The following is a 26,338-nucleotide window of genomic DNA, read 5'->3' on the forward strand; positions in this document are numbered from 1 at the left end:
TTGATAATTTTTTTTCTATCAAACGTGTTTTGATGTCCTCATTCATAGTGACTTTTGCGAAGTAGGGAAGCCATAATTCATTGACATGTATTCGTGTTCGTTTGTTTTTTCGTGGTGAAAAAAATATTAAGAAAAAAAAAAACAAAGACTTCGTGTTTTCGAAGCCCCACTGGGTCGTTATCTATGAAATGAAGTCATCTATGGTACTGACGGAAAACATCACTTCAGAACACAATGTCGTTCTTTCGCTTGCAAATCTCAGTGACTTTTCAAGGTAGTATAGAGCTCTTTTTCCGTACTTGATACAGTTTATTGTGTTTTATGAAAAAAAATTAAATGCAATGGTTATACTGCACTCGATACTCTCATTTAAGAAAAAGTTTTGGAACATATAAGAGAATAAAAAAATGTAAGAATTAAAATAAAAAAATATCCTTTTTAGTAAAGAAGTAAGTACACCGAATATACCGAGAGTTTGTTCATGTTTTATGCCTTTCAAGTTTGCTTTATGACTTTATGACTTTCAAGTACACCGAATATTTTTTGGGAGAGGTTTAAAGTCTTAATCTTAGACCCGTCCCGAATCAGATTAGTTGCGAAACAATGAACCGATTGGAATGTTTCAAAAAAAAAAATTTGCTTTATGACTTTTGGTATATGCATTAGGTTGTTCTTCGGTTTTTGTTTTTGTTTTTTTTGTAATTTCCACTCCTAATCCTCTTTGAACGAAAAAGTAGGGGAGCTGTTAACCTGGGAGGATTATAGATCGCTCCTCAACAAGTTCTTACAATTCGAACTCATATCTTTGTGGATTATGAGCTTAAGAGTTTGTTTTGAATTTTTTTTTAAGCTAGAAGCTAATTATAAACATAAGTTATGCCAAACAGGTTTTAAGAAAAGCTCTTACAATAAAAATCTATTTTTTGTATAATGAAAAAAAAAAGTCGAAAGCTAAAAGCGTCTATGAGGAGTTTTTTTTAAAACTCTTATATTATTTTCTTGAATTGTGTGCTTTTTTTACAATGAAGAGTTATAAAGATAGAGGGAGATAATTTTCTTGAAATATGTGTTTTTAAGATAAAAAATTTATGTGATTACCAAATAATTTTTAGCTTTTTTTTAAAGTTTTTTTTTAACTTTAGTTTATAAGTAGCTTCTAGCTTAAAAAAGAGAGGATCCAAACATGCTCTAAAAGCTGTTTGATAATTATATAAAAATTTTAGCTTAAAAGCACATATTTCAAGAAAATTATCTCTCTGTATTTTAAAAAACACATAATTCAAGAAAATCAGATAAGAGATTAAAAAAAAACTCCTCCCAAAAGCTTTTAGCATTTTTCTTCGTTATAAAAAATTAATCGTTATAAAAGCTTTTTTCAAAATCTGTTTCGTATAACTTATGCTTATATGTAGCTTCTAAATTAAAAAAGAAAGTATCCAAATAAGCATTAATTCTTAACTAATTATGCCCATCTTAGTTGGTGAAGCTGTTAACATTTTAACATGTTTATAAATTTATTTACTTTTTAGATTTATTTTTATTTAAAAGTGAACTAATTTTTATTATTTATTTTCACCCTCCATGTAATTTGATTTTAAAAATCTTTTTTTGTTTAACATGTTTCACCTCCAATCTAATGGCAAATTCGATAAGCTGTCTAAGTGTACATAACGAGCGCGAGAACTTCAAATGAACAGTATGGTTTAACAACCAACAAAAAGAAGAAGAAGATGATGATTTAACATAAATTAAACTTACTATGTCCGAAAATAAATAAATAAATAAAGTATCAAAACTATTGAAACTGATCAAGTCCACTTCACATATCTAGAAAAAAAGTACAAATATTTACTACTTAAATAAATAATGGAAAATCTACCTCTTATGTTTCTGTAAAAAAAAAAAAATTCTTCAACTACAAATTATAATTATGTATTTTTAGGGAGTGTATAACTATAATATTAAAAAAAAAATTCTCTCTCTTTTCAAAATTTGTCGACTGACATAGAGAGAAAAAAAATAATTTTCATAACATAATTATGTACTCTTCGAAATACATAGTTATAATAGGAAACAATTTTTTCAGCAACAAGAGAAAAAAAAGACTCATAAATAATAGCATGTATAGAAGATGATATAAAGAAAAATTACGTAAAACATAAATTATTTGTCAAAATTTGCAACTCATTGAAATTATTTTCATTGAACAATACATTAAAATAAGTTTTGTCACAACAATTAAAGAATTTTTTATGTAAATAAAAATTAAACGTATCTTTGCATTTATTTTTTGAGAATAAGCTAATTAAAAAAGAAGAGAATTTTAATAGAGCCCTCGACCATGACTATGCAAATCTTTAAATTATTTTATTAAATTAAATGTATAACTATTAGTATTATATGCAAATCTTTTTCAGAAGATAAATTTTGGATGCGTTAACATGCTTTCTGTATTGTGATAAAAACAATTCTAAATTCTTTTTTATCTTTATTTATTTTAAAATCCAAACCATTATAGAAATAAACTAAAGAAAAATTATTTAGGTAGCAGTGAAGAAATAGGAGAAAATGAGAGGTGTGATAAAAGAAGCATTTTTTATCTAGTGACCTCTAGGATTTGACCTGCCTAATTAATAGGTAATATATTCTATTTATAAAAATATGAACTCCTAAGTAAGGAAAAGAGGTTCAAATTTAAATCGGATTAGTCGGCCATATTAGGATTTTGGACACCAATTCGTATCTAAAAAAAGGTTTTAGAAATATAATTATAATTTAATGAATAAAAATGAATAATAAAGCCTGATGAAAATTTAAATTATAAATATTTTAAATAGGAGTAAAATTGAAAAATACAATTGTTCTGGATGAACATTAGTATGGATTCTCTTTAGTTAGTGTCCATGTGATCTTAGGCATCTATCCCATATATATATAGCTCTGCTTGAACGGTTACTATAGACGTGGGTGATTATTGGTGTTAACGTGGGATCATGGTAGGGCCCAACCCTGATGCCAATACGTGGTTTTTCTCTAACCAGCTTCCAATAAAGGATCAATCCAAGTTCCCTCAGCCATTATCCTCGGCCTGCTATACTCGAAGGCATGAACCCGAAACAACAATAAAATCTAAAACGTATGAAGTGTGAATAGCCATATTAATTAGAGTCCCCGAGTCCTACCTTTGAAGAATTTGATTTAACTTACTGAACGCCTTTATTTATTTCCCTTGTATATATACAAATGTTCTTTCAGTTACTCTAAGTGAAGTTTTGAGTTAGCTCAATGAGTAAATTTATTTATTAGCAAACATGAAGACTTGCAATTAATTAGCTGTGACCATGGTGTACGATGAGTGGTTATGGAGGTTTAGTGGTTTAGTTGAAAGTAATGAATTTTGTGTGAATAGACTATGTAGTTGTTAAGGGAAGCGAACCCTTAAACGATCTCTCAGTTAACAGAACAGAGAAAACAGAGAGAAGAACAAGGAAAAAGAACGAAAACAAACTTGTATATTTCTCAATGAATTGTATCAGTTACAATAGTTGTCCTCAGCAAACTATGAATGTCCTAACACATGCCACGTCACATTTATAATAGCTATATCAGTGACTACAATATTAGTCTATTAACCTTCTATTCTTATTCTAATACACTCACTGTAAGTAACCCCAAAGTTTGACGTACAATTAATATCATGTACAATTAATAGCTACTTACACGTAACAGTAGTATAGAACTTCATAGTTTTATTGAATTTTGTATTTCAAAATTGTTGTAGTCACGTTAATTGTGAAAACTTTTGGTTAGCTTAAAGGTCAGTGACTTGTTATTTCAAGGTAAAGAATTTTGGATTAGTGAGTTGCTTCAAAGTAGAGTTTCTAAGTTTAAGAGAATTATGTTTAGACATGGATTTTATAGATCAAAGAAATTTGTGTCTAATATAGAACTTATGGTTAATGTGTTGATCATCTTCCAAAATAAAAATAAAAATGGTTAATGTGTTGATGATGAATAACGATGTAGTTAGGGCATATTTGGTACACAGTATAGAATAAGGTCAGATAGTATAATATCTCTAGTATAAGGCGTGATTGTATAAGACCTGATTAAATTTCAATCCTATCTAATGTTTGGTATGATATTGTAGATAATGCACCGTATAATATCAGATAGGGTAAAAATAAATATTTTTGTAAAAAATACCTTTTAATAATGAATTTATATAATTCTTCCAAATATATCAGATGATATTAATTTTATAGAAATCTGTTGATCAATGTATCCAAAAAATATATTAATTTTTATAAATATAAAAATCTCCAATATTTTAAGAATTTATATATTGAAAAATTATTTTTCATTTTAATATATTAATATTAAAATAATATATTAATTCTTGAGAATTGCATTGGTTAATATATCAACCCCTTATCAGGTCTAATCCTACCCTTCTAGACCTGATTAAGGGCATGTTTGGTGCACAGTATATGAAAGTATAAGCCTTGATTGTATAAGACCCGATTGAATTTTAATACTATCCAGCGTTTGTCATGGTATTGTATAAAATAATATAAGATAATATCATCTAGTGTTTGATAATGCTTCTATAATACTAGATAGGATAAAAATATCTTTTAATAAAAAATTTATATAATTCTTCTAAATATTGCATGATATTAATTTTTATAAATTTTTATTAATCATTGTGTCCAAAAAATATACTAATTTTTATAAAAATAAAAATCTTCAATATTTAAAAATTAATATATTGAAAAATAATTTTTACTTTAATATATTAATATTAAAATAATATATTAATTATTGAGAATTGCACTTGTCAACGATGTTAATAAATTAACCCCTTATCAGGCCTTATCACACCTCCTTAGTTCGGATTAAGTTATACATTATTTTGATGTATTAAAGAATTCTGTTGTATAAGCTTATACTATACAATGATCACGCCAAACAATTAAAAATGTCATAAAGTATAGTATAAGTTTATACTATTAGACCTTACACATCACACAAAATTGACCCTAAGTTATACATTATTTTGATATATAAAGAAATACTGTTGTATAAATTCATATTACACGATGATTACACAAGACAACAAAAAAATGTATAATATACAATATAAATTTATAGTATTAGATCTTATACATCAGTAGATCACACCAGAGTAATCATTTCTCAAATTTCACCAAATCGTTAGAATCGGCATTCTAATCATTTTGGCAGTCCCAAAAAATAAGTTTACGTAAGCTTGGACATTAAATAAGTTTTAAATTATGTAGTTATTTTTTTTCTTAAGGGAGGTTATATCAACAATATCTTTACGCTTACAACTTTAATTTTAATTATTGATTTTTGTCAATTTAATAATTATAATTTATTAGAAACTAAAAATAAATAAATAAATATGATCCAATAAATTATAATCATTAAATTAATAAAAAGTAACGGTTAAAATTAGGTTATAAGAGATTGTAAGTACGGATGGCAAAAATGAGCCAACCCGTCGGGATGGCTCGTAACCCGCATAAAATGAGCTGAGTTAAGTTGTCAAAAATGAACTGACAACCCGGGTCAGCCAGACCAGAGCTAGTTCGACAAAAAAAACAGTCAATCCACAAGTCAAACGGGTCAGCTTGCGGGTTATTCTTTTTTTATTAAAAAATCAAAAGAATAATAAGGTGGCAAAGAAAGTAGAAACTTTTTTTCATGTAAGTTTATGTTTAGCAATTTTAATTATCTTATATCATATTCATTTTTTTTTAAGCTTTAATATATTTTTTATCTTACTTTAATTATCATGGTTTTTTTTTTTTTTCATTTTTTAGACTATTTTTTTCCTATTTTTTTGAGTCAACTCTAACCCGGGTAGAGTTTGGTTTTCTAGTTCATTTTTTTTAGACAATCCTAAACCGACTCGTTATTTTCGAGTTGCAAACGAGTTGGGTCGGGTCGAGCCGGATTGACCCGTTTTGTCATTCCTAGTTGTAAGCAAAAAGAGGTTATAAATATAAGAAATATTTATTTTCGGCTGTAGGAAAGAGAAGTTATCTACAGCAGTCACATGTTTTTTAGAATACGAAACTATATCCTAAAAAGTATGTAATTAGTGTAGATAATTTCTCTGCAGTAATACTAGATTAATAGAACCCTATAAATATAACCTCACTCTTTTTTTCTTAATATCTAATCTTTTGTTTTTGTCCTCTTAAATAAAGTAATTTTGTTCTTGTCTCATCTGTTTAAGTCTATAATGTCTACGTTAGCACTAATTAGATCCGATGCTTACCTTCCACCTAAGACATTACGTATTCAAATAGGGGAAGATTATCATTATTATTATTTTAGACTTACTGTTCTTACTACATTTTTGATCACCATTAAATAGAATTGAAATTAATGACAATTAGTTTGCCCCCATTCAAATAATGATATTTTATAATATAAATGTAATAGAATGATCATGCGGGAAGGAATTTTTTTTCTTAAAGGACTCATTTATCAAATTTTACAAATAATTGTTCGAAATCTAAAATTACAATATTTAGAGGAATAAAAAAAAATCCAAACCATGAACTATTGTGTCGTAGTCTCGTTGCTTAGATTGAATTTTATTTTGATGTAATTAATAATTGAAGCTAAGAAGGCAAGCCGACAAGGTTATGTTCGCTAATACGTATTATTGATGATTCAACAAATTGGGTAATTTTTTGTATCATTAATATATAATGCAGAACAACATATTACTCGATAATTTACAAATAGATGCTTTTTAATATAGGGTCTTATTAATCTCATATTAAAGAAGATGAGTTTTCTCATATTATAGAGACAAATTTATGGGTTCCATCACCTGAAAAAAAAAAAAGAAAAAAAAAAAAAATGACACAATTATCGAAGGGTGTGTAGAAAAAAAAACTTATCTCATATAGCATGAGAATAGTTTTTTTTCCTTTTATATAATATATTGGAAACAAAACCCCAATCAATAAAGTCGTCCATGATAATGACAACATCTTTGATATGTCAGGCGCAACTTAAGGGAGCATTTGACAGAGGAGAAAATTTTTTTTGCCCGAAAATTATGATTACCGAGAATATACTGAAAAAGTAAATTTTTTGAGAATGTGACCAAAATACTGTTTAGTAGGCAAAAATATTATTGAAAATATTGGTTTAAGTTTACTACTGATTTTATATTTGGTTGATTGTTAAATATTATTGAGAATATCAAATTTTTTCAACACCCGATATTCCAAGAATACCATCCCTTAGTTGGTATTTTTGGATGTCATTTTGCCATACAATTTGTTTACAAATTAGAATCTCGAAAAAATAAGATTCCCAAGAAAATTTTTCAAAGATCTTCTACCATACACAGAGTAAATAGAATTCTCAATACTAATTTCCCGAAAATCCAAAAATAATCCATGTATCAAACGCTTCCCTAAGATGATAATGACATTAGCTTAGGAAATGGTTTGAATCAATGATACTTTCTAATCAATGTCGTTAAATTCAAATCGATAGTTGATTTAATAGGGTACTAAATTAATGAATTATTGATTCAATTGATGAAATTAAATTGATAGAAAATTATGTAATAAATATAATAATAATATTAGTAACAATATAATTAAAAAATAACAATATTGACTTAATGATAAATCTAACCGGCTCCAAATTCATAACGGTTTAGCGGCGGACCCATGACTAGGCACATGTCCGCAAACTTTGATTTTAGTTTTTTTTTTTTCTTCTTTGTTGGAGGTCTTTATTTATTTTTTTGGTTCAATATTTATATTAGTTATTGTTAATTTTGCAATGCAGATGTTAAATACCTTTTTGTGTTGAGATTAAATGTCAATAATTCTTATGGCAGATTACTATTTTTCATGTAGTAACTGAAGAGATAGGATGACTTGATTTTTTGAGTTTGCACAGTTCAATCACTCAACTCAATAATAATTGAACATAGCTTCACTAGTAACCTTTAATTTATGGGAAAAGTGTGTGTCCTTTTGAATGACATAACTTGTGCCATTTCACTCTCACAAAAAGGTGAAACCCACACCTTTATTTTTTTTTGTCTACTCTCTCCCCCATGATCTATCTATTTCTCACACTTAAAATGACACAATTTGTTTTTTTGATAACAAAAATGACACAATTTTACATCCTTTAAAATGATACATATTTTTCCCTTAATTTATTCATCATCTTTTATTAGTTTATGTTTTTATCAGTCTAGAATTGCTATTCACCTTATATGTTTTTCCTACATTAATAAGTCAACTCTTCCATATAAAAGTTATATTAAAAAAAAGTTATAAAACACCGTCACTAAATGTGCGGACATAAATTCTTTTTTCTGAGTCCACCAGTGTAACGGTTGATTTTGATTCTTGGACGGGCCGACTGGTTGATACCGGATCATTGGCATAATTAACTAGTGTAATATTTCATCAGTTTGAATTGCGTAATAATTTCATTTATGCTTGATATGAATTAAGTCAAGTCAGTCTCATTTTTTTTTATACATAAGTCAGTCTCATTTAATAACGATGTATATTAAGAATTAAAATTAATAAAAGTTGTTAATTTATTTTCATATACTATTATACATTTTGCTTTTCGTATTTCATAGAAATCCGTTAGAAAATTTTAAATTATTAATGTGGTTTTCATCGAAAAATTATTTCAACCAAATTTTTTGAGTAATTAAGTAAGAGTTATATTAATAATTTTGTATTAAACTTCTCTAATATATTTTCTCACACAAAAATTTATTGGATTTGAAAAGTGAATAATGCACGGCCCACCTATCCATGTTTAAAATTTTTATTAGAAAAATAAAACATAAGAAGGATTGAATTTGTGACCACTTGATTAAAGGCTCTGATAATTATTAAACTTTTGGTTGAATTTGATTAATGGTATCAAAGTCGAGTCTCAGTAATTAAAAAATTAATCATGCGTTTGATATTTAACACCCTTCACTCAATTAATAAATAATTAAAAAAATTATAAAATTTCTCAACAAAAGTAAGTGAGTCTGTATACTATTCACTTTTTAAGTCCAATTAACATTTTTATGAAAAACATGCTAAAAAAATATAAAATATTAATATAACTTTTATAATTATTGTTTAAACTTTTGAATAAAAATGATTATTTGTGACCAAAGAAAATTGGTTTAAGTAATACATGCTTGATTTTGCTTAAGTAAAATTTTGGGTTCAGGTTTATGTGAATGCAAAAACTCCTCTTTATTTATCAAAAAAAATTATGTGTGTTTTCATCTTATATATAATTGATCTCTTTTATGATTTTATGTATGCCAAAAATTTGGTCTAAAAATTAGGCAACGGTTATATAATGTAAGCCTTATCAATTCATTGTGCTCACAGGATTCTAATAGGGAGACAGTGTGTCAGTGAGGGGTATCCTCTTATTCCTTCCTTTTTGCTAAGGATGAAAATAAATTGATTATCTTATTATTTGTGTATTATGGAATTGAATGGCACGAAAACCAAGCAAACTTATATCATCGGTACGAGAAGGAGAATAGAGACATTTTGCCGCGCTTCATCAAATTATTTATCAGACTATCACGTTAACAGTATAAATTTTCAGAATGTCACGTGGCATAATTTGTTACACTGTGCAGCAAATTATGATTATAAATAATTCGCTACACAGTATAGCGAAATATGCCATTTCAGGCAGTAATGACACGTGTCAAGCAGACAGTAGTCCAAGCATAATTTGACACAGTGTAGCGAATTACTGCTTGCATGACACGTGTTATTTTTACTGACTGTGCAGCCTGACATGACATATTTCGTTACACTATGTAGCGAATTATTTGCTAGCATAATTCACTGCACATTGTAGCAAATTATGTCGCGTGATGTTCCGAAAATTTTTATTGTTAACATATTTACTGGTAAATAATTTGACGAAGGGTGTCAAATCGACGAGTGTCCCACAAGAAGGCATGATATTATTGCTTGCTGGGGCCAGGCTGAGGCATGGCACCACAGGCGAATAACCCACATGTACAGATAGATTCTAAAGGTATGTCTCACATATTTAAGCTTATCCTTTTTGTCTCGAGAACTTTTGCTATGTGACCCAATTAAAAACTATTTTATTGGGAAAATAACAAAAACTCTCTTAATACAAAATAACAAAAACTCTAGCGAAGCTCTACACTTGCAAACTTTAATTAAGTCTTCTTCTGGTAGTTCAAATTAAAAATACTTGAGTTTGGCAATTCAACTTTACAAACTGCTAAAGGCATCGAGTATTTGCGGTAGTAGTTACCAATTTAAAGGTACGTAAGGGACAGAGTCAATGGTATGCTAGTTTTTTTTTTTTTGGTAAACCAATGGTATATATGTTAGTTTAATAAAACATGTTGTACATACATGCTTGGAAGCCAAAAATGGGATTTAGTTATAACTCAAATTAAACTATAGAAAATGGGGAGGAATCCAAATTGTAAATTTTAATTGAAAGCATACATAAAGCAACAACGGCGACTGCAATATCTTGTCAAGTAAAGTAGAACTTATCAAGCATATATAGAAGGATAAAAGATTATATTCTTTATATATTATTTATAATTCATAATAAGCCAATTCACATTTCACCATCAACATATCGTATAAAGAAAGAGCAAAGAAGAAATTGTAATATGAACAAGATCAACCTGTGGTTTTTCTGCTGGAATATTATAAGATCCACCAAACCCACTAATGACGGCTTCAATTTGTATCCTTTATTGATGCAAAGAATTTTAATAATCAATGAGTTATATGATATCACAAAAAAAAAAAATTTAAAATTTTGTTTTAAACGTGGAGTTCAATTTTTTTTATCATATATCAATTTTTACACTATCAATATTCAATCTTATGCTAACAACTTATTTAATAAATTCAAATATATTTATAACTACATGAGATACTAATCTTATCAAATAATGTGATACCAAGTGTGATTTTTTTTGTTTATTTATAGTATTATTAAAATTAAATATTTATATCTTTTATTTTTCTCACTTTCTTGTTTTATAGTTCTGGTTTTATAAAAAGATGTCCTGCCAAGTTCTTTGCATCTTAACATTTCATCTACGAGTTATAAAAAAAGGTTTGTTATAGTGTGCCTTTAGAATATGATTTTATTTATTAATTTTATTAAATTTTCTTAGTTATTTAAAAAAATTAAATATTTTCAAATTTTAAGATTATTTTTTATTAAGTAATTGTTTTTAATAAGATAAGTCGTCCCTAAACCTTTATATGAAAATTATGTAATCAATTAATGTAATCTTTTTTACTTTATTCGTTTTCTACATGACATAAAGTGGGGAATAGTTAATGATGTAGTTGCTGTATACAACGACAACAATAATGATGCATTTTATTTATTAAAAACAGAAAAATAATGGATTTCCTCGAGGAAATCGTCACCGCGTTAAGATGCGTAAGTAAACAAAAGAACAGAGCTTTCGTTGGGTGAGTAAGCTCCAATGGAATACGCTGGCCTTGAAAATGAAAGCAGAAAAAGCCTCAATATAAAACTTGGCGTGCGGCGACACGATGAAGTTGCGTGCGTAAGAGTAACAACATCGTAGTGACTGTGGCAGTGACATTAATATATAAAATAAAGGTTTGGAAAAAGACTTTGGAGTATTGAATAAGGTGCGGTTTTTGGTTCAAGTTCAACTTATTTTTTTACTTGCTAGGAATTTAAAAATTGGCAATGTAACACCTTATTTATCTTTCAGTTGAAGAATTTGGCTGGATAAAGGATATGAAATTGTGTGCTTTTCTATAAATCAGTAAATAATAGTTTTGATGGGTTGATACTCGATACGATTTGGATACATTCGTAAAGAAAATCTAAACTGGTCATGATTCAAGTCCAATTGAATGTAGTTTGGTTTGGTAAAAATTAATAAAAAATCCAAATCCAAATGAAATCATCCTGACCAAAAATAGATTGGTCTGTATTGGGTCAACGGATCTCTTTCTTTCTCTTTTTTAAATCCCCTTTGCATATTGCATTACCGGTGCACCCAAACCAAAATTTTAGGGTTCTCATTTACAAGTACCACAAGAATTCAAAAAGCCCTTTCACGTTCAATTTCAAAGTCTCTAGTAGAGACTTTGATGATCATGCAAATTAAGGTGTATATACTTAAGTCAATTTCAGGTTACATTTGATACATATATAATACAAACATACAGTACAACACAACTAATTGGGTTACATGATAATTTTTTATGTTGTTAATTGTTTGGTAATCAATACATAACACTAAAAATTCGGTGATATATATTTATAAACAAAATAAAGCAAATTTTTTTATAACACCCTTTCTATTATGCATTGTTTTATGCACAATAAAATTAAAATAATGAAAAGTAAGAGTGGTAATTTTTGGTCTTTCTTACCAAAGGTGTAGACGACATAGTTTGCATTCAAAGACTACAAACAAATCTTGCAAGTATGGATACTACTATGCTGCACTCCTTATCACCATATGGTAAAAATGGACAATTGTGCTTGAGTTAGCAAAAGACAAAGTTCAATCTTAATGAAAACCGATTAACCGGATCTGAAATAAAAAAAATTCTTTATAATTCGAGAAACTAAACTTTTCCTGTAATGTGGTTTGAAAAGCAATTTTAAAATAATTGGCTTCAATAATAGTTATAGTTAAAAGTAAATCGAATCATGTCCTATCCTATCTATCATTTTTGCAACTCTTCGAATTAATGAGGAAAGTCTTCATACTTGTTATGTTAAAAAAATAGAGATATATCTAGTCAGAGACTAGTATGTTGATTATTGATCTAGGGGCTTTCTTAAATATCCACGGGTTAGATATCTTTAAATGTGACAGATCACTGTGCACTAGGAATATCCGGCTGTGCATAATGACAACATAACAATAATAGAAAGATATCAATACATGTAATAGTTTTACTTCTTATTTATAGGATTTACCTGCTGATATTGAAATTATGAACCTTTAGTGACTCTTTGCGGCCCATGTCTAGGTTAATTGTTGTCGTATTATGATTGACATCATTGATTGATGTTTTCTTTAATTTGTTTTAGTTTTTTCTTTCAATTACCCCTTTTTGGGCCTTCTATAGTATGTGCCTCTTGCATACGTCCATATCAATACTCCTTTAGTAATTGGCTAAATTCCAATTTCTTTAATTTGGGTTAATTCCCTTATAATACCATGCCTAAATTGGGTAGTAAAGATGTTTGAGTAGGTCTTATATAATTATGCTTTCTAATATTTTTGGTTTGAAAGCATGCTAATGCTGGTCGCTCTTGTTGATCAATTAATCATATATTCATTTGGGATATGGTCTTATAGAATGGATGGCGGAGAAGCGAAGATAAATAAAATTTGAATGTGTTATTAGATTTTGGTTTTTCTTTTCTCTTCATTTTCGTGTATTGAAATTATCCAAATTAAGATGGTCGCTGCTATAGAACCTTGCAGGCTTTGAATAGTCTTGGATTCGACTATACATAATATACTACTTTTGTTTTAACTCGAAGATAAATTACGTGTGGAATATATCAACAAAACTATTTTCTGGCATGACTTGGCGCACAACAATATTAACTTGTTTTGCTTCTTCTTCTTTCTTTCTTTCTTTCTTTTTAAGCTTTTCGGGTCAAAGTGTACCATAATTGGCTTCATTTTTGTCAGATATGCCAATAGATACAATCATGCAAAGCTAAAGCACTAGCTTTTATTCGAGTATATTCAGGATACCAACTATGAGTTGTATAAATGCGTTTTTTTTTTTTTGGCTTGTACACATAATTTTTAAGTGCTTTTTAATGACATTGATGTTTGCGTACATGAAAAAAAGAGAGTCTAAATCAAGTATCGAGCGAGTGCTGAAATATATGTGAGTTGCTTTCAACAATTAGGAGCAGATATGGCGTACATTCCATGCATTACCACTACTAGAAAAAACCTTTATAGTGACGGAATTGTTATAGAAATTCCGTCGCTAATTTCATCGTCACTACTATTTTCCGTCACAAATTCCCTCACAAAATCGTTTGCGAGGGAATTTGCGACGAAAAATAATAGCGAGGATCAAATTAGCGACAAAATTTTCATAGCAATTCCGTCACTATACAGGTATTTTCTTGTAGTGTACGGCAAGTTCTTCGACCTTTTTTTGGTTTAAATACGTATAGGAACTATGTTTTTGAGTGAAGCTAGGGCAGTAAATGACCTTGCATTAAACGTCCTTGCTAGTTTCCAGTATATATTTATTAATTCTTAATGGCATAAATACGATGGTTACATTTTCCCTGTGACTTTTATCATTCTCTTGTTATTTAGCTTAATTATTTTTTTAAGTGCAGGGCTGAAACTATTGTTTATATGTCTACGATTATTTGGTAATCCTGATCATTCTTTTTTAAAAGTCAAATTAATAGAACCGTCATAAATTATACTAACAGTTTTAATGTTTTTACATTTACTGTAGAAAAAATATTTCTATCACGTTCACATAAAAATGAGTAGATTCTACTAATTTTTTTCCCCTATTTCTCTTTATAATGGGATCTAACCATTTTTATGTGAATATCACAGAAATTTTTTCCTTATACTAAACCTTGAATTTTAATGGGATGTTAAATTAGGATAATATAATTAACTATGGTAAAAGTATCGCAAAAGATTAATTTTAGTGAAATCATGCATGCACAACTTTTGTTGGACAATAAAAAAATAAAATAATGGGAATTTTCTTTTTTATTTTATTTTAGTAATAAGCATTGGTAGGATGTTGGATATGCACGGCAGTACTAGATTGGCCAAAAACTAGTACATATCCAAGAGAATTGGCCACCATTACGTACGAATCCTAATTCAAGTGTCATTGGGGGAAGCATGACATAACCCTAATTTGTAACTGTCAGCGGGTTCAAGAGGAACGTGAAATTATTATCAATGGGCTAAGTTGGACCAATTATAATAAATGGGTCTGACACCATGTTTCATTCTATTCTCAGTGAAGAATTAAAGCCAACAAAACTTGAAACATGGAAAGCTAAATAATAAGAGATGGGAATTTAGAAAAATACTTGTTTGGGGATAAATAAGATGCGAGAAGTTCCATAAATATCAAGAAAATGAAGAACAATAATCAACACAAATGCGAAGGATGAGTAAAATGAATTATCTGCCCAGAAAAACCCAGAATGGAAGAAGAAATCCTTGGGGAGAAGGAGGAAATGTAGTGAATTAGTGGAATGAAGTGTGGGAAGTTGAACGAAAGGAAGTTGGAGGAAAGGAAAGGTTCGAATGATGAAATGTGTGAAACGAAGAGACCAAGGCAAAAGTGTCATATCATTGGTAGACAAGACAGTTGAAAAAGATGTTTTGCAACCGGCATTGAATGCGCATAATACGCTAAGACGACAAATAGCCTTCAACATGCGTTAGATTAATAAAAAGCGCCAGCTGTAAAAGCACCATCATTACTCAGAAAATCCCGGATTTTAGGCTTTTTGACCTATATAATTCAGAACTCGTAATGTTTGACCTATATAATTCTATCATAATACTATTGACCATAGTAACGCATGGTAACGCGGGAGGGCAGACAACGTTTTCAGACTTGTTAGATGCATCAACGTTTAACGAAAACGTCATTCCTCCTACCGTTTTTGAGTGGAGAAGAACACGCCATTCAACCAGACGTTTTCAGACTGTTTAATGCTATGGTTATAGTATGTTGATTGTTATGTTTTTTTGTTGTAATTATGCTCCTTGGAGATACTCTTTTTGTGATAGCAAGGGAGGGAGTCCACACGGACGAATATATTATACATTGGACATCACACATGACATACCATGTCTTACACTTAAGGTGAATAGAATAAAATCCTTATAGCATAACAATCAACATACTAATAACTATAGCATTAAACAGTCAGAAAACGTATGGTTGAATGACGTGTTATTCTCCACTCAAAACTGGTAGGAGGAATGACGTTTTCGTTAAACGTTGATGCATCTAACGAGTCTGAAAACGTTGCCTGCCCTCCCGCGTTGCCATGCATTACTATGGCCAATAGTATTCTGATAGAATTATATAGGTCAAACATTACCAATTTTGAATTATATAGGTCAAAAAGCCCGGATTTCAAGTCCCAGGTATGGATAAAATTTATACAAAAGAAAGTTTCGCCACAATGCATGGGGGAGGGTTATATCCGAGTTGTGAAATCCTAGACTCGATGAGATTCAGATTATCAACATAACGTTTTGATTTCCCTGAGCAAGGATCATCAAATCCGACATTGAGGTTATAACTAGGTAATTTGATCCCGAGTATTAAGTTCATATCAGATATATTATGCATCTCGATAGCTCGAGTACCCAACCTATCGGACTTGGAGGCAACTATTTTGGACTCATAGGAGGCCTGTATCCCAGAGGACCCAATAATAATGATCGTAAGCCGCTAAGGTCCAAATTTTTATCACCCATAGTTAAACTCTATAAATAAGAGGTAAACCAACAGGTATGAATATTATCTCTCTTATTGTTATTCTGTCACTGTGCATACACAATACCCCATTGGTAAACGTCGTTCATATTAGTGTACAATGATCAATCATCTCAAATATATTCCTTTCATAGATACCTTAGAGAGCAATAGATCCAACAGTAATTTACTAGTCCTTGACTAAACACCTCTGTCACTTGAACATAACAATGTTGAATAATATTTGGTGAATGTAATGATTATGAATCTATCGTGATTATCCGTAATTTAGTTTGTTATTAAAAATTAGTTGTATGACTGAATTCCTGATTCAATCGGTCCAACCATCACATCCGATGTAATTTTACTAACACTAAATAAAAGCCATAGAAAAAAAATATTCTTATAAATGTCATTTATATTAAAATCGATTAAAGGAAAATTATTTCTGTTTCAAAAGTATAAAACATTGTCTCTCCCGCAGACACAAAATAGTTGAGAGAGAAAGCATGTTTGGTTGAGAGAGAAAACTATGATGGGCCATTCCAAATTATCTCTATATGACACATAATATTTTCTTCTTTTGAAGCATAAATGTTTTTTCCATAGATTAAAGTATAATAAATATTAATTTACCAAAAAAAAGAAGAATATATTTTAAAAAAAATTAAGCATCTTTCGTGATAGAATAGTGTAATTTACTCTTAAAGAAAAATTACACTTCTCTTTTAATTAATAGTAATATTTGTTTAAAAAAAATAGTAATATTTACTAAATATATTTTATGGAAAAAGTGAAAATTGAAATTAAAAAAAAGAAGACAAATCTTTTGAATTTGTTTTTACGGGTCGATTACAAGTTTAATATATCATATATGTATCTATTAAGAAATGACTTGGGGAGGTTAAGGGTATGTTTGATTGTATTCTATTTTTTTTGTTTTTAAAACTATTTTGTATAATAGTCAATAAAATAATTGTTTTCCTTCTTCTTTTTTTAAATTAAAATTCAAAACATAAAACAAAAACGATTTAGATACAAACCTTAAAACATAAAACAATTTAGTTGTTCTCTAAATTTTATTCTAAAAATTAAAAATAGTTATAATTTGTAGAACTATTTTTATAAAACAGATTTTATCAAATAGATTATTTAATTTTTATTCTAAAAATCAAAAAATTATTTTTAGAAACAGAAATCAAACAGGTCCAAAATATCTACCGAGATTCTTTCACAATACAAAAGATGAATAAGTTATTATGATATCATTTTAATAGAAATGATGACATTTTTGAAGGAAGATATATAAGAATACTAGTATCATGTTGTAGGATACTTATATCTCATGTCATAGACATAAAATATATGGAGTCTATTCTTTTAAAATAAATAAATGAGTGGACCCCACATATTTTGTGTCTATGATATAAGATATTAATTTTCTATAACACAAGATTATTGTTCCCCAAGATATATATATATATATATATATATATATATATATATATATATATATATATATATATAGAAGGAAGATATTTAAGTCAAGTCAAGCTGCCTCTTGCGAAACTACAATGAAGGATAAGAGGTGCATCAACTTAATGGCAGGCAAATTAAGGTGGATGGTCATGCTACATAGGTGATAATGTTTGGAAAGAAAAAGGAAACATGTAATAATTGTTCCCTCACATCTCACTAGCTTCAAAGGGAATCATACCTAACGATATGGTCTACACACAGGGTAAATATTCCGAAAGATTCAAGAATCCAACTAGGAAGTTCACCCTGGTATGATTTTTTTGAAAATTGTTTATTATAGAATGATAGTTTGATAACATTATATTATAATATAGAAAAATAATTAATCAGAATAAAATGACTTAAAGTCGAATCACATTTTTTTTATCAAATATATCAACAGACAGAATCAAATAATTATTCAGAAGTCTGTGGATAAACGTTTCAAATAACAATAGATACTCTAGAAAACCAGAAATTTACATAAGGGCGAACAACCTAGAAAATATTATTTATGTCTGTAAATTTAACAGAGGTTCCTCCGAAATTTATTTAAAAGAAAGTTTTAAATGCATTAAAGAAAAAGAATATAAATAAGAAAAGAAAATAAAAATTAACTTTTATTATATTGCCTCTATTCAATATATTTTGTTTGATTGAAAAGTGAAAGATATAGAAGAAGAATCAAAATGAAGAGTGAGAGTTGGCTGATAAAGTATGAACCAATATCTATCAGCTTTTCTGTGCACCCCATCAACACCACTATCCCTAATAAATGAGGCATCCTACATAGCCCATCCTTAAATCACAACTGCAGATAACTCAAAACAATATGTAACAGTTTAGCAGCATTCCAGCCCCCTACTCTTTTTTAATTAAAACTGTTTTAAAACTCTGCAACAATAGGTCCTGAACATGATCTCATCAGGATAACAACTCATTAAACACATTTTATATATATATATATATATATATATATATATATATATATATATATATATATATATATATATTCTTCATAAAAAAATTTGGGGGGGGGGGGGGGCACCCCAGCCCCGTAATTCCACCTATATCTAGAGTTCAATGGTGCTTGAGTAGTCAATAAATTAGAATATATAATAATAATAAAAATAATAATAATAATAATAGAGTAATTTAGGAACACATGTGATTTTCATTGATGGATATTGCTTATTGTAATAAGACAATCATATTATCTCAATCTTTATGTGTGTGACGAAAACTAGCAACTATCACATTTTAAATATAAATATCTCACATATGATTTTGATTATACGGCAATATATTTTTCCGAGGTTTTCCCACACTTTTTGCTTTTAAGATTATTAACAAAGTATATAGTTGATGGATAACTGACTCTTGTAAACATGTTGATAGAAATTTAATTTTTGACTGTTTAAATGGAAAAAAAACTTTGTTGAGAGAGATTTACTCTACTTCATGTGATCTCCTACCTTAAAAAAATTAATTTTCAGTTGTCAACTGATACCTTCGCAACCAAAAAGAAAGAAAGATAATAATATAAAACAAGCTTTTCTTTTTTTGTCAAAGTGCATGAAATAATCCATTAACTAGTAATAATGAAAGACAATATAACAAACTGACTGGAATGGACAAATTAAAAGTATTTCTAAAATACTTGACATTATATTAATTCGAATTTTTAATTTAAATAACTATATTCAATGTTAATTAGCAAAATCCAGTTAACTATTCTTACAATATATTTTGAATGAATTTATAAAAAAATAGAAAATAGAGAAAATTAATGCAAAGGACTATTAACAAGTAATATTTGTTTACAGGATAAAACAGTTAAAATTATTAAGAATGATCATTTAAATTGTAAATTTTATCACGGGAGTACTAAAGACTCGGTGCATCTTTTACTAAATAAGAGAAAAATAATATATTTACTATTTTTAATTTTACCCATTTTTGTATGATTATTTCCCCTAAATCTCACATTTTGTACTTTTAGTAAAAGGATACATGTTCGTGTACATCAAAGACATGCTCCTAAATGACGGTTTAACAACCCCAATCATTGGACCATACATCCTGACAAATCCTAATCACTGGACCAGATATCTCACCAAGACCATCAAGTGCCATGGTTGCAATTGTTTGTAATTGCTCTTCCTCTCTTTCCCATGATAAAGGTTGTAAGACCAATTTTTTTTCTTCATTTCATTATAATTAGAGGAATATTCTGCTTTATTATAAGATTGATGCATATTATAATAACCGCTTAATGACTAATATTAAACACCTAAAGATAATCCATAACCATTTACATGATATCCATTCAATGATGGCTATTGACTATCAAAGATGAGGCGATAACCATTTACAACAAATATTATATTATTTATAAACCACTCTTTAATTATTGCTAACCACTCAAATATTGGTGATTATCATTTACACAATAGCTACTATCCTATGGCTGTTGGATATTTGTTATATTACAATTGTTTAATTGATTTAAAATATGTTTTGATGATTACAATCTATTTAATATTAATTTAATTGATAATATTTTATTATCTTGAAATTACTAATGAGCTGATTGTTTGAGATTTCAGAATAATATTTATTCTGATTTAAAATAGTATTCAAGATAATTGAAGATTGAAGAAGATATGAAAGATATCATGAAGAAAGAAAAAAACATGGGATCAATATTCAAGATAATTAAAGATTGCATGCAGATTGAAGAAGATATGGAAGATATAATGAAGATATATAAAAGCATGGAATTAAGTAAAGATTAAGAAATATTTTATCTTTTTAGATTTCATGTAAGAGAAATAAAATATTCTTTGCCAAAGATTTGATTAGAATTGCATTGCATAATAAATTAAGATGTTATTATTATAAATAGGGCTCATTGCATATTATTTCAATGTGGAGAAAATACAAGAGAGAGAAGAGAGAAGAATATACAAGAAAGAAGAGAGAGAATTATATTTTCACAATTAGGATTCTTTCTTGTGCATCAATTGAAGAGCTTTCTCAAGAACATTCATTCATACATTCATCTTTTGCAAAATGAATATTTCTCCATAGGAATTCAGATTATCTATATGTTTGAGGAAAAGAAGCACTGAGGTATTTAATTGTAAATTTCGTCTTGATCTTTCTGAAGGTCTGTACTGGAAAACTTGGATACCAGTTCTTATGCTGGGAAACTGGGATACCAGCATGTCTCTTTTTCTTGGAAATTGAGAGTAAGTTGAGAACCCTTATGTGATAGGGTTTCGGAATCCTAAAGGGTTAGGGTTTTGTACTGAGAAACTAGGATACCAGTTTGGGAATTTGTGTAAGGGGTAGACTAGGAAACTAGGATACTAGAGAACTCTTTGTACACAAGTTTCATAGTAGAGTTGCCCGTCGAATTTCAGTATTCGATTTAGGGCCCGTGGTTTTTCTTCCCTTTTGGGTTTTCCACGTAAAAATTATTGTGTTAATATCTCTCTATCCTTATCTTGATTTATTATTTTGAGTTAATTTTAATTAGCGAATTATTTTTATAAAACTCAATTCACCCTCTTCTTGAGTTCATCGGAATCAACAATGACTATGGCTATAATGAATGATACTTCTCAATAGTTTTTTTTTTAATCATTTGAGATTGAATACTATTCCTTAATGTTTGTCATTATTTTTTTTGTCGTCAATGACTGCCATTTCTATTCCAGTAAAAACGAGAATGGGATTTTTTGACTTTAACATGCTTATAATATAAATAAAATTAGGGAAATAATTTTCTTATGTTGTAGGAAAATGCTTATCTTATGTTGTAGAAACAAGATTGTAAGTGGGACCCATAGGTAAGAGGAGAGAGAAAAAAAAAAGAAATGGGACCCACCTAGCTTGTGTGTGTAGGAAATGTAGTTATCTTATGTAAAAGTAGATAAATATAACCCATAAAATTAACGATCAAAATTGATACTAATATTTTTCTAAAACTTTCCCGTATGATTTGTATGATCTTTTGCCACTCGAGTATAAAATTATTGCTACAACTGAAATTATTATTAGGACTCCAATGTTCTTGTTACGGGAGCTCGAAATCACAAGTTTGAATTCAAAAAGAGCTTGAGCTCTCCTAACAATTCTCTATTAGATACCACAAAGATTTGAATTTAAGATCCTCCATAGCTTTTTTTTTTTTTTTTTTTTTGTGGGTCCCCATTACGAAGTATGACACCACAGATTTGGATTTAAGATCTTGTAAACCACCGAAGCCCCTTAGTTCAACAACGTTCCCTACATGCTGTCCATTAAGGTTCGTCTCATGTCTCTCTTGTTCAAACAACTAATGAAACCGTTGTTATTGGGGAATTATTTAGTATTATCTCGTGCACGAATATCTTTAAATTCAGATAAAATATTAAAATAAAAGTTAAAAACTTAAGCGAAAAATATTTAATATTGTAAAAGAAATATGTATAATTGGGGAAATGTACTATAATTTAACAATACGGATGGGCTAATTTTACAGACAAAACTCCCCTTATTAGAAGTTGACAAAACTAGAGAATTTCTAATTTATAAAATTAAATAAAAAGATTTCAAGAAAAATTTCTGTAAATTGCAAAACAATTTCCGGGTGCTAGGATTCACCCCCTATGCCTCCAGGTTTGGTTTGGTTTGTAAGGCTATAGCTGTTCCAGTCTTGTTTATTTCTAACCTTAAAAGGCTTATTAGTTGTTATCAAAAAAAAAAAAAAAAAAAGGCTTATTAGTGTATTTAAAGAGGATTACCTCACACATGTTTCTTAAATCAGCAATTAATCAACTTGTAATGATATCTGGGTAATGACAACAACATCCAATCCAATACACTGCAAACCCAATAAATGATGTATGCTTTTTATAAAACCATCAAAGGTCAATTGTATGTGAAATATTATTTCTAAGTTAAAAAATGAGACCTTTGTTTTCGCCGGTTGAAAAACAATGTGACTCTGTATCAAAAGAAAATAAAATAAAATAAATGTGACTTTTCTTATGTTTTCCCTCTGACACATGCTATGAATTTAGGCCTGAAAATATTTGGGCTGGCTTGGCCCAACAATCCTGTGGGATCTATAAAAGCACAATCTAGGCTGGTGACATTTTTTAGGCCGAACGAGTCAAGCAAGTGACCCAAGAGATTTTGATACTTCAAATAAAAAAAATTGGCCTGACCCAAACTTAATGAAACTCATTTTGCCTGACCCAAACTAAATCAAACTCATTAAAATTCAACGAGTCTTTTCAAATGAGCATGTAAAAGCACAGCCTTGATTATTCTTTGGGGTTAAACGGATCGGCCCAATTTCGACGGTCTTTATCTTGTTTCTGCATGGTGCACAATTTATTTATTCTCTGTATTATCAAAAAAAAATAATTAGTTTGATAAGTACAAAATCATTAAATTAAACTTTTTGTTTTCAAAAATTCGACGTTTTTAGTTTTGAAGTCAGTCTCCTTTTTTTGTTTTATTTGGCCAAAAAATGGTCTTGTTTAGAATAAGCGGGTCTCATCATGGGCTTGGGTAGGGCTGGTTAGGGTTTTACTTAACCTCAAGAACCCACAAATTTTCATAGAAAGGAATATGAACCGTTCAATCGCAAGGACCTAATAGTAACCGTCCGATTAATCTTCTAATCGATCTATATAAATCAACACAAGAATTCCTATGAGCGCCGTCTCGTTTTGTTATCTGTTCTTCTTCATCCCTGCATATGAAATTAGGGTTTCTAAATCTTTTATTTAGGCTATTTGTTTTGCTTTGGGATTTAGAAAATGCACTACGCTTCGCTATCTGGTCGGTGCGGATTAATTCGATTCCCACTCGACTCGTTCCCTTGAAGCAATAGCGATTAGTGTTGTTCTTTTGTATTACTCCCGTAACTGGTTTTCCTCAGTTGCTTTTGGGAGAACACTGGAGCAACTAAATTAAATTCCCTCGTAAAGATACCATTTTTATTCTTGGGGTTTTCGTTTTATCGTCGATTTAGTAATTGGGATTGCGCTGTTTTCAACTGTGATGAGCCTACAGACCTGTAATGATTTGCGGGTATGATCGCAAACATTAATTGAACATCTAAGGGACTGAGTTATCTAGTGTAGCTCCTTTTTTATTGTTTTTGGTTTTTAAATCGTAGTTTTTTATATACCATAAATGTACCTTATCTCACTTTGTGGGAAAACAATATTTTTTTCTGTATATTGATTTTGGTTTTCAATTTGGCTTTAATGTTTGAAAGGCTTCAGATTTCTATAAGATATTTGCCTGCACCTTTTTCAGTGTGTTCAGCAATGTATAATTGAAGCCGACAAGTGTGTTCCCCTCGCTATCCAGTGCTTCAATTTTGATGTTGCATTTGGACGTCGGGGAACAAAATCTCTTCTATATATGCTTCTGTTCTGTTTTGTTCAATTATGTTTTCTTCTTTGTTAACTGGGGTTTGTTATAAATCATATGCTGGAATTTTTGGTCTACTTTTGTTTTTTTGTTTTTCTTGGTGTCAGCTTGTTTCGTTTAGTTTCACATCCTAGAGATTTGAGCGGCTTTATATTATGTTCGGACATCGGATTACAGAAGTAATTCTGATGTCTTTGTCATTCTATTCTATCTTAACATGTCGGGTGAAGAATTTGTCGAATCGACATTTTCATTGTTTGTGGCAATTGATGTATTTATCCCACATCATGTGATGAAATTGGAAAAATCTTAGGACACCTTCCTACACAGCCAATGTTGCTGTGGATGAGAATGAATTTTCCAATCTGATGATTTGCGGGACTGTATACTTGTTTATTCGATGTATGCACTTCGAATGACTTGGGCTTTTTTTTTTCAATACAATTCGGGTTATATGGTTACTTGGGGCTTGGTAGGTTAACTGTCATCGATTAATGTGATATTTTTTTTCTTTTTTCATATACAGTCTTAGTTTTTGACTTGTCCTTAATTTTTAGATTTTTGACATGAAGCGAAATGAGAAAAGATTCATTTCCTTTTGTTTAATTTCGCTCACAGGGTAACGTGTTTGTTTCTTCAACTCTTGATATAAGCCAAGATCAGGTTCTAGCACGTGTAAAACTTATTCTGTCTCATGTATAATATTAAGTGTCAGTTGATTTAATTAATAAAAGGGCATAATGGTAATTGACAGTAAAGGGAAGTTATTAAAAGAGTAACTGCTGATAGGTGCAGTTACATAAGTGTTATATGGTCAGTTTTCTGTGTAAGTGTCTCTGACAAGAAAGAACGCTCCATCTGGGTCTGCCTATGATAGTTGTATCATATCCCTATCAAAGAAGATACAAGAACAGTGAAGGGCAAAGACTCAGAGAAAGGATCTCACCATCAAAGTTCTTCCGCAATTATGGATAAATGTATGTTTATCGCAATTATGGATAAATGTATGTTTATGTGAAACTCATAAATTCTGAAGATCCTCTGTCATGTTCTTGAATCATTACTGTTGAACATGAATAAATGTATTACTGATGAAATTAACTTACATGTGGTATCAGAGCCATGTAAGTTAATTTCATCAGTAATACATTTATTCATGTTCAACAGTAATGATTCAAGAACATGACAGAGTATTTTCAGAATTTATGAGTTTCACATAAACATACCTTTATCCATAATTGCGGAAGAACTTTGATGGTGAGATCCTTTCTCTGAGTCTTTACCCTTCACTGTTCTTGTATCTTCTTTGATAGGGATAGGATACAACTATCATAGGCAGACCCAGATGGAGCGTTCTTTCTTGTCAGAGACACTTACACAGAAAACTGACCATATAACACTTATGTAACTGCACCTATCAGCAGTTACTCTTTTAATAACTTCCATTTACTGTCAATTACCATTATGTCCTTTTATTAATTAAATCAACTGACACTTAATATTATACATGAGACACAATAAGTTTTACATTCTCCCACTTGACTCATGTCATGAGGTGTCCCTTCATGATTTAATCAACATTCATTATAATGCGCATTTATTAGGCTAAAGGTTCCATACATTGACATCATAATTCATTATTAGAAATAAAATCAACAAGAGTCATGGCGGTTGTATGCTATCAAGTCGGCATAGTCCCTTCCATGTACTACTATATTGACTCTTCTTCCTAACATGATACTTTAATAGGAAGTACACATTATGTCCAACAATAATGTCTTCATAATGGACCACAAATA

The 26,338-nt window shown here is 29.4% G+C and overlaps 3 non-coding genes across 3 annotated transcripts; all 3 read left to right on the forward strand.

Annotated features, from left to right (window-relative positions):
- Window positions 1-24,151: 24,151 nt before the first annotated feature.
- LOC133292785 (small nucleolar RNA SNORD25) lies at window positions 24,152-24,236 on the forward strand. The gene has a single exon (XR_009748968.1). It is a non-coding gene; the product is annotated as a small nucleolar RNA SNORD25 (small nucleolar RNA).
- A 142-nt stretch (window positions 24,237-24,378) lies between these two features.
- Window positions 24,379-24,521, forward strand: LOC133292787 (small nucleolar RNA snoR136). Its single transcript, XR_009748970.1, has one exon. It is a non-coding gene; the product is annotated as a small nucleolar RNA snoR136 (small nucleolar RNA).
- Window positions 24,522-24,820: 299 nt separating this feature from the next.
- LOC133292786 (small nucleolar RNA snoR31/Z110/Z27) lies at window positions 24,821-24,915 on the forward strand. Its single transcript, XR_009748969.1, has one exon. It is a non-coding gene; the product is annotated as a small nucleolar RNA snoR31/Z110/Z27 (small nucleolar RNA).
- The last annotated feature ends 1,423 nt before the right edge of the window (window positions 24,916-26,338 follow it).

The sequence above is a fragment of the Gastrolobium bilobum genome, unplaced genomic scaffold (genome assembly GCF_033153095.1).
Source record: "Gastrolobium bilobum isolate Gb01-03AN ecotype WA unplaced genomic scaffold, APGP_CSIRO_Gbil_v1 utg6105, whole genome shotgun sequence".
Classification (NCBI taxonomy): domain Eukaryota; kingdom Viridiplantae; phylum Streptophyta; class Magnoliopsida; order Fabales; family Fabaceae; genus Gastrolobium; species Gastrolobium bilobum.